General features: G+C 50.9%; 1 long non-coding RNA gene across 1 annotated transcript; it reads right to left on the bottom strand.

Annotated features, from left to right (window-relative positions):
* Nucleotides 1-548: 548 nt before the first annotated feature.
* Nucleotides 549-11,591, bottom strand: LOC120224987. Its single transcript, XR_005526713.1, has 2 exons — nucleotides 11,483-11,591; nucleotides 549-1,481 (listed from the first exon to the last, which is right to left on the bottom strand). It is a non-coding gene; the product is annotated as an uncharacterized LOC120224987 (long non-coding RNA).
* Between the last annotated feature and the right edge of the window lie 2,446 nt (nucleotides 11,592-14,037).

The raw sequence follows: 14,037 nt of genomic DNA, 5'->3' as shown, positions 1-14,037 counted from the left end.
TGTTGTTTATAAGCCATGCAGTTCATGGTATTTTGTTATGGCAGCCTAAACTGACTAAAACAGAACTTAACTAAGTCCATGCATTTACCTTACATGGTGGGTTTTTTTTTTTTTTTTTGATGTGTGTGTTCGTTTCACTTGCCTTTTGAAATATTTATGGAGAATTTACTGTGTGAAAGGCCTTATGTTCTCTCTGCATTTTCCTCTTTGTCTCTGTAGTTCTTGTCCTTTTTACTTTCCTACCCAAACTGTTCAAACAGCTCTTCTGTTATAAATTCAGTTCCCTTGGAAACCCCTTAACAGCACATATAAAAGGCGTTGTATTATTACGAGCATCTAGTGTTTATTGCACGGCCCCCGGTGAGGTGGTGCAAGAGGAGGAAGGCATGCCTCTTGTTTCTAATGCAGCTTATATGCTTCAAAAGGGGATGAGGGCTTTGGAGCGTATGAATAAATTCCATCCCCCAGCCCCCTCAGGGCAGTGTTAAAATGATCATGTCCCTAATATTAGTTCACCTTTATTGAATATCTTTACTGGGCCCAGGCAGTACTTTCCATGTATTTATTTTGATTTTCATGAAGATTCGTGGGGGCAGATGGGGCTATCTGCAATGTGGTAGCAATCGCACCATCACCCTTGGGTTACTTTGTGCACCCAGGGAGCCTCTGTTGTTATTTTCCAAATCCTGCAGAGATCCACAGCCTTGAGATGGTCAGTTGGTTTGATAGGATTGATGATTTGTTCCAGTTTCACTGGAGCGAGCGAAAACTTAAAAGGAGCTGGTCAGTTTGGAAGGATTGAGGAATTTAAAAAGTTCTGAAACCAGAAGCCCCTGGATGATGCTCTCTGAGAAACAAGAGCCAATGACCAGTTTCTACCCATTTTTCAAACTGAGATGAAGACAAACCTTCCACTGGCTTTTAATTTGATGGTGGCGTGGCCTCCTGTACCAGTCAAGGCTTCCCCTGCTTGTGACCTGGCAGGGCTTCTGATCTGAGGGGTAATTCTGAGAGGCGCTGGGGGATTTGGTCACACACCTAGAGATACAGCATCGGCTCCTTTCATGAGACATAGTTCTGGCTTTGCCCTGGTCACCTAATGTTTCCTGTCAACTCAGGGTATGTGAGAGAGAGCGGGCCAGGTCCTGTGCCACCATATGCATATCTACCTCTGGGGACACCCTTTTAGTCTGGAGCAAAATTGCCTTTCTCAGGTGGTGAAAAAGATATGTGATTACAAAAGAGATGATATTGAGGCTGTTTTTCCCAGCAGAAATTCTCTCCCAAGCCTTTTCAGCATCTGTCTGCCCCACCAAGCCTCGTGCGTGACCCCAGGGCCTGCTTGTTTTGCCTTGTTCGGGCCTCTCCAGGTCTCCAGGAACCACTCAGGATCCACACTCTCTGTCAGCTCTGGAGCAGGGCCAATCTCATGCCTTCCTTTCTGCTGTCTTCATTAATACTGGGCATGCGTCCCGGCATTCCTGAGAAATTGATAGAGACAGAACATCAGTTGTAGTTTAGCTCTACAACCGGGAAACTCACGGTGACAGGCTGGGGGAATTTTGTTGCCAGAGAAGTCAATGGGCCCTTTCCTGGAGCAGCCCAGTGTTGAGACGCTCTGGGCCTTCATGAGGTCATAGAGTGGGACACAGGACAAGAGCAACAAGCCGCTAATCTGCTAATTGCAGCCTGGCTAAGTGATATTACCTTTGTGCTTGGCTTTCTTGGACTTGATGAATGGCTATGTATGTGGAAGAGAACAAACCAAGGCATCTTCTCTCAGGCTTGGAGAAAGTGTGATTTAGAACTCGCAAGACCCGGACGGGGGTCAGGCTGGCAGATGTAGTCTGACCCGGAACTCCCCTCTGAGGAAAGCCACAGGATTGGGACCAGAGAGGGTACCATAGGCAGTGTTGGAACTGCGCTGGCCCACTCGGTGGCCTCCAGATTCCCCCAATGGTTTCCTACAGTGTTTGAGAAAAATACGTAGCTACTTTTTCCTGTTTAGGTCTCTGTGGGTCCATTTCTGTCAGGTGATTTTCGGGGTGAGCAGGACTCACCAGAGGGGACAGGCCCAGGATGGGAACACATGTGTCTTCACACAAGGGGCAGGGGACAGAGATGGGTGCCTCTTGCCCAGAGTTATCTGTTCCTCCTCTTGTGTTCTCCACCTCTGCACATGATACCACCTGCCACCCAGTTGTTCATTCAGAGATCTTGAGGTTGTCTGTGACCCTTTCCCTCTTCCCCATGTACAGGTCATGAGATGGCAGTTCTTTCTCTTTCATGTGTCTTGACATTGTGCCCATCTTTTCTTTCCCACTGGAACTTCCCTCATCCAGGCCACGGCGCTCTTTCCTGTACCACCGCAGTAGTCATCCGCCAGTCCCACCTCTCGTCTTGCTTCCTAATTATCTTCAGCCAGAGTCATCTTTCTCAGGTGCAGATCTGACTGTGTCAGTTCCCTGCCTGAAGTCTTCAGTGGTTTCCCCCTTGCCTTGTGGATCAACGTCAGTCTTTGCCTGACTGGTAAGGTGTGGGCTGGCCCAGCGTCTTCTCCAGCTTTCTCTCTCGTCATGCTCCACCTAGCCCGTATTGTCCCTTCTAGCCACTGTGAACCTCCTGTGGTCACTGAATGTGCCAAACTCTTTCTTCTTCTAGGCCTTTGTACAAACTTCTCTGCCTCAGCCCCCTTTCTTTCTTCTCTTAACCAAAAAGCTGAGAGCTCCTTTTCTGGTTTCAGCTGAGATGTCACTTCCTTTGGGATGTCTTGTCTGATTTCTTCAAACAAGGCCTGTCTTTCTCTTTGCTCCTATAACAGCCAATATATTCTCATACTGTGGTACTGATCACAGTACATAAGAAATGCCTATTTATGCATGGATGGTATAGAATTTCTCTTGAGGAAAGAATTGGATTTGTTTAGGGAAATGTCTGGACAGGCTTCTTGGTTTAGAAGGTGGGACTTTGGGCCCTGGTTTAGCAAGAGACAAGGAAACGAAAGAGATTACCAAATGGTTATATGTAAGAACTAGATGAAAATACATGTGTCAGTGAGAACAGATTGGGGGAAATCAGGTGGGGAGAGGATGGCTGATCTGCATGGTGAACTGGCCAAAGAATTTTCAAGACTAGAATAACTCACATTCAATCAAAGTTGTAGGTACTTTTGAGATGTAAACATTCTTTACTCTCCCCCTGCCCTAAACCTCCTGCAAAATTTAGCCTACACACTACGGACTTGTGTGGGTGTGTGGTGTAAATCCTAAATGGGATGTGGGTTCATGTCTGGGTCTCTTCCATTGTGGAAATAAACAGCCATCACTGAAGAAAGAATAAAAATTCAGAGGAGAAAAGATGTCACAGATAGATGAAGTAACATAAGGATATTAGCTTTCCTAACCTGTACAGGAATGTACAGGGATCAGGGATTTGGGCCAACTTTACTTAGATTTATAAGGGAGGAGACCCTAGCCAATACCGAGGTTCCAATTGGGTACAGATCCAATTCTGTATCTATTTCCTCCCTGGGATAAATCTCTGAAGGAGACAAGTGTCCATGATTCCGTTTTCACTTTGAACCCCAAAAATGGTTGTCGAGTGAGTAAAGGAAGGAAAAATGATAAAAAGTAAGATTTAGTGGGTCTAACTTGCAAGAGCTATGTAAGCCATTTAGAAATATCCTGAACAAAACCGAGGTCTCCAATCAAAGGGTCCATGTGGGAGGCTGGAGCGGTCAAGGAGCCTCACGGGCCCCCTGCTGGCCCAGTCTTTCTGTCTATAGGAGCTGTGGTGTGACAGTAGTCCCCGCACATCCCGTCTGAGACTGCAGCTGCGTCTAACGGGCACGGGCACGCCGGCACAGGGAGGGGGGCCCAGGGACCAGGCAGGAGGGCCTGGTGGAAGGAGCAGGCTTGGTGGGTATATCTATGTGAGGCATGTTCCTGGGCTTCTAGGTCAGGACCAGGTGGCTGGAAACCTGCATCGACTCATTGCTGCTTGGTCCCTGCTCTTGAGGTACTCACTGTCCCTCTGGGAAGCAGGACACGGGGGGTGTGACAGGAGGAGCCACACAGGATGGGGTGTCATGATGAGCAGGGTTTCTGGAGCTTGGACAAGGGGTGCTTCTTTCTGATCCCTGTGAGTGCTGTCAGATCTGCTTGTTTCTGGTGCCTGCTAGAACCAGATGCTGGAGCCCGCGATCTGGCAACGACCCGCCTTTGAGGCTTCCACTTTCCCTGATGAGCTACTTTTGTTTTTACACCTGTTGTCTTTGTTTTGTTTTCCTTAGTTATTTATATCTCACCCGTTTTTATGCCATTTTTTAAAATATAGGGTTGTCTCCCCAAATACTAGATTTTTGTGATTACTTAGATATTAGAGATACAGATAAATCTGCTTTGCCTTTCCGCATGTGAAATTAATGTTTTTTTCTTCACCTTCTTCCCAAATGCCTTGTGGTGGTCTTTATTAATTACCCTTTATCATACTATGGGGGTTATTTCCCTCTCCCCCTTTTAAAAACGGGTCTGTGAGTGGAATAACCTGAATGAACTGGAATGTTTCTGCCAAGTGTAATTGCCCTGAGGACAACTTCATAGTTGATAGACTTTAATCAGATCCCTCTTCTCTGTTTCCTGGAAATCTTCCTTCAAAACTTCTCTTAACCCTGATCCCGGGGGGTTTTATCCCCTCATAAAACCAGTGGGGGAGTAGTTCTTTGGAACAGGGGACAGAGAACAGCTATAGTGAAGAGTGTTTTTCTTTCCCTCTCCAAGAAAGTTCACAGGAAAACCTCTGCTAAGAATAAGCTTTTTGGAAGGATACTCAGCAAGCTTTTGCCTGGGCGCTTCAGTGAGGGCTGCACCCTCGGGGTGGCTGGGCTGTCAGCTGTCAGCAGCCCTGGGGGCCCAGTGCGATTCCTTCCCCCATCAAGCGATGCCAGCCTTCTCTTTTAGAAATATATTTGGCATTGGAGAAGACTTTCTGCATCTTACCTTTGCCCCTCCCCCCCTTTCTCCTTTTAGCCTTTTTCTCCTGTTCAGCAGGGTAGTGTTAGCATCACTCCAGCAAATCTGACCTGTTTCTAGATTCTTCCACACTTCATATGGTCCCTAGCTACCTTGTCCTCCCTCATGCTGTTCCATTGGCCTGGAATCTCCTTTTTCTCCTTTTTCCCCTGAGTAACTGTCCCTCTTCCTTTAACTCTCAGCTCAGGGGTCAGCTTTTTGGGAAGTCTTCCTTGGCCCCCAGGTTGAGTTAGATGCCGCATTTGAGCTCCCATCGTGCCCTCTATGTGCCTCTGTCGTGGCTCTGACTGCATTCTCCTGAAACGGAATTGCCAGTGGCTTGTCTTCTTTATGACATCATGTACCATGACGTATAGGGGTGGTATCTGATTCATTGCTAGATCCTAACACTCAGTGCAATACCCAGCAGAGTGGGTACTCAGTAAATATACTTGGTATATGAGAGAGATCAAGAGAGATCGAGAGATCGAGAGATCGAGAGAGAGAGAGAGACTGATTTGGAGATAGCTGTAGGGAATGGGCCACAATCTCAGTATTATACCCCAATTCACTTCTGGCAGAACCTAATCATGTCAGGTGGAGGTACTGACCCAGAGCTCAGCTGGCCCAAGCCCCTCAGACCAAGCCTTGGGTGTAGAGTCTCCATGTCTCCATGTGCCTGTGTCTATCTGCCCCTGGTAGGGAAGCTCTGATCCCCATGACCTACTCCTCCCCCATATGCAGACCCTGCTTGAGCTTGGCTAATATATCTACTTTCCCCCAAACATGTGCTCTATTTTCTGTCTACCCCCCACCTTTGCTCATGCCATCCTTCTTGCCTGGAATACCTATTTCCACTCTTGTCCTCGGTGTGGTCTCTTTATCTGCCATTTTCTAAGATCTGATTCCAGGCCCTTTTTCTAAGAATCCTGAATTTCCACAGTGCCCCTGCCCGTAAGTCTCTTCTTCCTCTAAATTCTGATGGTCTTGACTCTGTACTTTAGCATTCACAATTTGTCATTGACCAATGTCCTTTTCGGGATCCTGTCTCCCCAGGACAGTGGTAAGTGAGTAGCTAGCCTAAGACCCACCTGTATTTCCCTGACTCCTCAGGTCCCTGGTCAGTGTTTGGAGAAGTTTAGAATCATTCTCTTCTCGGACTGGTGGCCATGGGAGGCTGCCCAGGAGAAGTGAGGTCCAGAGCTACATAGAGGACAGGGCTGAGGGTTCCCAGTGGTGGAGTAGGTGGGTGCTGGAATGGGGTGATTTCAGGAACCTTCCATCCAATACCGTCTATTCCACCTGGAATGCCACTGTTAGTGAACCTGTTCCTTCACAGAACACCTTTCAGACAAAAGAGGGGGCAGCCCAGAATAACAGTTCCTGCCCTTGCTTTGGGGCTTGTCCATGGTGAGAAGCTCTACTATGCCAGTGGGTAACAGGACAGGAGATGTAAAGCATGAAGGCGTGGAGGGACCCCTCTCCCAACTTCACTTTCGTCTCAGCTTGTCCAGCTGTGATGGCTGGCAGAGAAAACTCAGAGAGGCCCAGGCCTCCCTCCGCCTCTGCCGATGAAACTGGGACCACCCTTTCCAATCTGGAGAGGCCACTGCAAATGAAGTGCTTATTTGAAAAGTCCCCTGGAGCCATCCTTATGGGATCAAGATGCAGAAAATAGTTTAATGAGGACGCCAGCCTGCAGGTGCACCTGTGCTAATTCTGTAGACAAAGGCACTAACCTGACAGCTCAGAGAGGAAGAAGCTGTTAAGCCTCTTTTGGGAAACATCAGTCCTGCAGGGCAGGACACAAGCACTTCTCTGAAGCAGGAGGCAGATGGCAAAGGCATTCTTGGGACTCTGCCCCAGCGCCTGGCCTGTTCGCCTGCCCCCGTGACAGACTCAGCAGCATCTGGGACCCAGTGGCTCTTCCTCAGCAACCCAGGGCAGCAGGGAACCATGGGGGTGGGTGGTGAAGAGACACTGGTGTGCAAAGTGGGGAGAACAGGATGGAAATTCCTACACAGAGAAATCAGACAGTGTACCGAGAGTCTAGCACGGGAGCTTTGAGGACTTGACTGTGACCTGCAGTAAGAAATAGATTTAAAATCATGTTCCACTGCATCCCATGTGCGTCTGTACATACATAGTTTTGTGAAACAGTGCCTGCCCCCGCTATGCGTGATGCACCCTGAACATTGTTCTTTCACTTAAGATGCTTATTGTGACCCACTACATTTGCTTCATGAGCTCCCTGAGGAGTTGCTTCCCACGGTTTGAAACATGTGGGTCAGGCACGTGGAGAAATCAGGATGGAGAGCAGGCAAGGCTGCGGTGTCCGGGAGCAGTGGTGCAACCTTGCTGTCTGTATCTGCTCCCCGGGCAGACAATTGGACCCCTTGTAAGTCTGTTGTAGAAGTTAAATGAGATAATCTGTTAAGGTTCTGGGTACAGGGTTTGGTACATATAAGTATTTAATAACCATTAGATACGGTGATGATGGTGGTGGTGGTGGTGATGGTGAAGGTTGTGAATGCACCCCGCTCTTCCCTGTGGCTCTAGCCTCCTTTCCTACAGCCATTACTCCTGGAGTGATGAGGCCTTCAGCTGCATTCCTAGCTGTCTGAAAGCTGAGGTTCCTCAAGGCTGTGAGATACAAATAGACGAGTGGCAGGTGAGGAGTCGGAGCTTTGCAAGCAGGACTGTCTGTGATATATTTTCAGCGCAGAAAGATTTTCTTGAATTTCTCACGATAGATACATGGATGGCGGCAGGGACAGCGATGTAGAGAAGTGGAACAGATGTTCGTCAGAAATGGCAGAGAAGAGGCCACAGACTTGGAAGTGGCCACCTGGAAAATAGTGGGGGACCGAAACTCAGAGCCGGTGCTGGCCGCTATATTGCTCCTGTCCTGCCGGAGTGTTTGGTGTTCATTCTCGGCCTCCCTGCACAGCGGGGACCTCTGGGTCCCCCTCCCCAGCATGTAGTTCTGCCCTTAGCCTTGCTGCCCTGCAATTCTAACGGGAGGGCTCAGAGAGCGGGGCCCCTGTGTGCGTCAGAGTGCCTGGCTCCCAGCTGCTGGGGCCAGAAGTGGACAGGCCAGCCCCCGGAAAGGAATCTCTCAGGCCTGCAAGGGAGAGGCCTGTCACCTGGCTCAGGGCTGAGCACCTACACCCACTTTGGACACAGCCAACAGAAGCCCTCTGCAGAGTCCTTTGGCTTGCACACTTGGTCCCATGCTCTGGATCTGGCACATTGTAGGGACAGCTGGCTCCTTTGCCCCTTCTCTTTTCTGTTCCACATGGCAGGGATGCTTCTGGCTTCCCTCTCTTCTCTCGAGTGAGCCCAGCACTCGAGAGTGTGGAGCAGCGCCCATTGAGTCTAGGAGAAGGGGGCAGGGCAGGAAGCAGTCTGCGCCTCTGGTAGAGGAGGCCTTCACAGAGTGGGTTGTTCATGTGGTCTGCTCCAGACAACCGCAGATCCTTGAAGGTTGGACCTGGCCCTTTAAACTGTGGGGAGTGAGTCCAGAGGGGCCCTGAGCTCAGGAGTGGTGCACACGTAGCTAGCGATTTGGAGGAGGAGGTCAGCGCGTGGGTGGCTCTCCTTGGTTCTCCTGCTCCCTGCGGTTGGATGCTTTCGCTTTCCTCTGTGGTGCCCTGTCCCTCAGGGACATCATGGTGACAGCTGCCTCTGGTCTGGGAGACCTGGCTGAAGCCCGCCGGCACCCAGTCAGCTGCTGGACGGTGTCTCTTGCTGCACCTCTGCAGCCAGATGGCCTGGGGGGTTCTTGCCAGTGCCACGAATAACATTTTTAATAAGAGAGTTTTTCTTTTTTAGGTTTCAGTCTCTCCCTGAGCTCTCCTTCTTTTCCTCCCTGAAAACAGCCTCCTAGAACAGCTGCTATGTTTGAGTGGCACCCACGTGGCTCTATACATGGGCACGCAGAGCAGGACTTCACTGAATGAAGATAGATCCTGCTCCTTCTTGTTCTTTCCGTCTCTGCAGATTCCTGCCTTTTCTTACGTTTGAAAGAGCAAATGAACAGTTTCTACTTTGTAGAGCATCTTCTTTATCTCGCCCTGTGCCCAGTGAGGGGACCGGGAATGGCTTTGTCCTCTGGGGCTCCCACAGGGGACTGAGGGCCTGTTGTGCTTTGAGGAAGGACTCTGGGGAAGGGGACTTCTCACCTGGGGGTTCAGGGAAACTTGCTGGAAAAGGCCCACCTGGCGAGCATCCTTGAGGTGGGGGCATCTCCAGGGCAGAAAGGAGTTGGATGTGTTGGGCCATGCCTGATCTCGCAGGGGGAAGGCTGGAGTGCACCAGGAGGAGAATTTGAGCCATGACTAAAGCTCCACTAAGTCCTTGAGAGCAAAGGGGGCCTCAGGATAGGCTCTTCCTGCCCCGCTCAAGGTGAGTGGGTGGTAAGGACCTGGGGGGTGGGGTGACAAGGGCAGGGAGGGCACAAGCGATGTCTTTTCCACCAGCCGTGGGTCCGTCTGGGTTTGGGGTGGGGGCAGTGTCCACTGGAGGGCACTGCAGCATCACTGTGTGCCGCCTCTGCGGCCCCCTCACCCGAGGAGTGGAACTCCTCCACTTCTGACCATGTGGTGGCTGTAGAGGGAGACAGAGATCTGCCTGTCCTCAGGGTTGTCACCTGTAGGGCGGAGCATCCAGCAGAGTGCTCCCACTCTCTCTCTCTGTCTCTCTTACACACACATGCACGTATAAGCATACCTCACACCTTCATTCACATGGAATCACAGACCCACGTGGTCACCATCACTCATGCTCATAATGCACAAACTGTACAATTATATACACACGTTCATAACCACACACATGAATACACTCCGAAGTCACATACACTCTCGATCACAGTCATGTGGACTCACACCCATTTCACACACACCCCACTCGATGACTCACATGCACGCACACACATACACACACACACACACACACACACACACACACACACACTCCCCCCAGTTGCCAGTTTCAGCCATGTGCCTCACACATGCAGGCGGCTGGAGCAGCTGTTTGTGTGGTGGGGCTGATGTAATGTCAAGAAATTTCGTGTTATATTTAAAATGACACCTGTAAAAATAATCTTCAATTTGTAATTTAAATACTGTAATACTCAATTACGTGGACTGACAGGAAGTGTCCCAGTGGCTTTGGAGAACAACATTCTCGTGCCTCTCCAGTGCACTGGGGATGAGGCGGGGACGAGGTGGGGATCAGCTCAGGCTTCCTTTGTAAGCGGCCCACCAGGTCACTGAGCCAGGTGCCCAGTGGCTTCCACACCCGCGTGAGTGCCTGTTGCTGCCTGTGCCCATGGTGCACATGTCCATCTGTTCCCCTGCCCAGGCTGCTTGCAGCAGGAGTGACTCCTGTGGGTTTACTCAGGTGACCAAAGACAGTTTCCACCCATGAGAAAGAGGGAGGCTCCCCTGATGGCATGTCCGTGTCCTTTGCTCCACTGCCTCAGACCTGAGTGCAGACCTGAGTGGTTTGTCAGCCCACAGGGTGACGCCTGAGCCCCAGGGCCCCTCAGCACCGCCACCTGAAGTCCCCCAGATGCATCGGCCACCCCACTGCCCTGGGCCCCTTGGGCACATGGCACACAGCAGAGCGGTATAGTTTACTAGATGGCACTTTGCCCCCGGCCCCCAGCCCCATAGCTCACAGCTCCCCATGCAGCCCCTTGGCACACAGCCCTGCAGTCTCAAGCCCGGAGCCCCAGCGCCTCAGCCTTTGCCTGCCAGCTAACACACAACTCACAGCCTGGGCTGCTGAGTCGCAGAGCCCAGCGCTTCCGGATGTCCGGCCTTGGCTGCCCTGTAGGCACCTTACACTGAGCGCACCCCAGGCTGGGCACCCTGTGGCTGCCCTGTAGGCACCTTACACTGAGCGCACCCCAGGCTGAGCACCCCGTGGCTGCCCTGCGGGCACCTTACACTGAGCGCACCCCAGGCTGAGCACCCCGTGGCTGCCCTGCAGGCACCTTACACTGAGCGCACCCCAGGCTGAGCACCCCGTGGCTGCCCTGCGGGCACCTTACACTGAGCGCACCCCAGGCTGAGCACCCTGTGGCTGCCCTGCAGGCACCTTACACTGAGCGTACCCCAGGCTGAGCACCCTGTGGCTGCCCTGCAGGCACCTGAGCACACCCCAGACTGAGCACCCTGTGGCAGCCCTGTGCAGGCACCTTATACTGAGTGTGCCCCAGATGGAGAACCCTGTGGCTGCCCCTCAGGCACCTTACACTGAGTGTGCCCCAGACTGAGCACCCCACTGTTCTCTCAGAGCTGCTGCTTCTCCCCTTATCCTTGTGCTTTCCTAGCGACTGCTGCCCCTGACACTCCACCCCCAGATTATCAGACCAGAGAACAGGCCATTGTTCTTGACTTCCCAGTTCCTTCACCTGGCCCTACCCTGGGGTCCATTGGTTACCAAGCCTTGTCCCTTCTCACCTTATGTAACTCTCCAGTCGGATTTGATCCGATTTTCTACTTTAGTCTCAGGCTGGTATAGTTTGCGTCTTTTTGCTGGCCTCCTTAGATCCTCCTTAGATCCAATCCATTTGCATTTTCATGGAAACTGTTCTAGAACAATGTCCAATAGAATGTTCTGCCATGCTAGAAGTGTTCTACATCTGCACTGACCAATGTAGTAGCCACTGGCCACAGGTAGCTTTTGGGTACTTGAAATTTGGCTAGTGCCAACCAAGTCACTACATTTTAAATTTTAGTTAATTTAAAGAGTCTCATGTGACTACTGGCCACCATGTTGGACAGTGCTGCTCTGAGGCCTGAATCTGACCACACCATGCCCCTGCTTCCATACTCTGAGAGGTAAATTTAAATTCCAGAGTACCGCCTCTGTGGCCTTTGCCCTTGTGTTCAGGCTCACATCACACAGCTTATTCTTTGCTGTGTTCTAACCTACTGGATGCTCTGAGGCTTCCTGAACCTGAGTGCTGTGGTTTTTTTTTTTTTTTTGGTGATTTTTAAAAATGTTTGTTTGTTTGTTTATTTATTGAGAAAGAGAGAGCACAAGCAGAGGAGAGAGAAAGAAAGGGAGACACAGAATTTGAAGCAGGCTTGAGGTTCTGAGCTGTCAGCACAGAGCCCAACATGGGACTCAAACCCATGAATGGTGAGATCATGCCCTGAGCCAGAGTCAGACACCCAACCGACTGAGCCTCCCCGGCGCCCCTGAGTGCCGTTCTCTTGCACACTGTTTGGACTCACAGTGTTTGCTCTCCCGTTGGTCCTCAGGACTCAGTATAGCAGGCCTAGCCTGCCTGGGGCACCCATCCCACTCCCCCAGGTTGACCTGGCCCAGCTTTGTGTTCCTGCAGCTCCTGCTGTGGTCTGGAGCACCCTGCAACCTACTCACCTGTGTCCCTAGCACTCTCCTCTTCTCCTGGAAGAGTCCTCAGTGAGTAAGGAGAGCTCCATGATTTCTGCTGACAACTGTGTTCTGCCCCTGACTGTGTCCCGGGCATGTCGGGTATGGAGGTGCTCAGCTAGTGTTGGCTGAATCAGTAAATGGAAAGACTGGCTGCCCAGTCACCAGCTGTGGCTTCCTTAGCAATACATGTCCCGGGAAGCAGTTAAAATGGATGCAAAGTTCAGGCATGTCTGGATTCTTGGGGTTTCCTCTCCTGGTCACCTCACTTTGCCAAGAAAGGGTGGGGTCATGCCATTTGATCGGTAGACCAGTGCTTCCTTTTCTGTTTTTTTCTCCCCTTTCCCACTCACTGTCATGCCCAGGAGACAGAGCTGCACCAGCCTGGGCTCTTGGGTGCTATTCTGGGCTGCAGTTTCAAAGGCCAGCTTCTGGGGCTGCTTGTGTTTCAGTGCACCGCCTTTCCTTCCACCTTCCCTGCACGACCTGCCTTCTCCACCAATGCCACTTCCACAGGCTCACCAAGTAGCCCCAGGGTAAGGGAATATTTGAAGTCTCCTGCTGACCCGCCCAGTAGTATGTGGATGGAGTTCAGCTGTCCTCGGCTGTCTGTGCCCTCACTGACGACATCTGCAGACTAGAAGGTGGAAAAAAAAGATGACGGTGTTCCTGGAAGTTGGTAGAGAATGGAGGGGACATGGGCTGCCAAGCAAGAGTCCCCAGGCTGCAGACCCTGCCCATTATCTGAAACTGCAGGGTCCCTTGTAGTTGGCCAGGGTTTCTAAGGTGATTTTAGGGTTGTGATGTGGTGAGAATACCAGCACACCACAGCCCTGGGGCGTGGGCTTTGGACTCAGACAGTTGTGCACATGTGTGCACTCAGGACAATCTTGCATACACATGCTGCCTCTGCCATCAGACAGTCCAGAGCTGGGAGCGCAGTGCTTGGCTCAGAGGAGGCATGGAGTATACGGCAGCAGCTCTCACTGTTCGCAGGATGCCTGAAGAGCTCTTCCGGAGAATCCAAGCTTATGTGTTAGGTTTTCTATCTGGCCAACCTGAGACCCTGCTACTTAGCTCTTCTATAGACTCGGTGGCGAGAGTGGATGAACCTCCTTCCATTGTAAGAATGATAACAACTCCCAGCCACTGAATGCCCACTCTACCAGGTATTTTTCTAAAGGCCTCACAAATGCCTTCTGCTCTTCTCTGTACACTTTGAGGGAGATATGAACATTCTTGTTCTACAGATGTGGGAGCTAGCTCAGAGAAATAAAGTTACTTTCCTACTCCACACACTTGGCATGTGTTGGAGCCAGAATTGTAACTTGGGATCTTTTTTTTTAAAAAAAATAAAATACAAACACCCAAAGGCTGTGACATGAGGTGCACACTGATCACACTAAGGTGTGTGGCATCTTGGAGCCTACAAAGTACTCTCATATTCTTGTTCACGATGAAGCCTCACATCACCCCTGAGAAGCAGGCAGGGCAAGGATTGTTGCTCCCATTTTATACATGAGGAGTCAAAGCTAGAAGAGGTTCTGTCAGGTAAGATTTAACATTCTGGAAGTAGCAGAGCACCTCCTGGGTCACTGAACATCAGATTCTGTCC

Source organism: Hyaena hyaena, unplaced genomic scaffold (genome assembly GCF_003009895.1).
Source record: "Hyaena hyaena isolate Hyena2069 unplaced genomic scaffold, ASM300989v1 scaffold_1298, whole genome shotgun sequence".
NCBI lineage: Eukaryota > Metazoa > Chordata > Mammalia > Carnivora > Hyaenidae > Hyaena > Hyaena hyaena.
The sequence above is the reverse complement of the archived record's forward strand: the minus strand, read 5'-3'. Positions and strand labels throughout refer to the sequence as shown.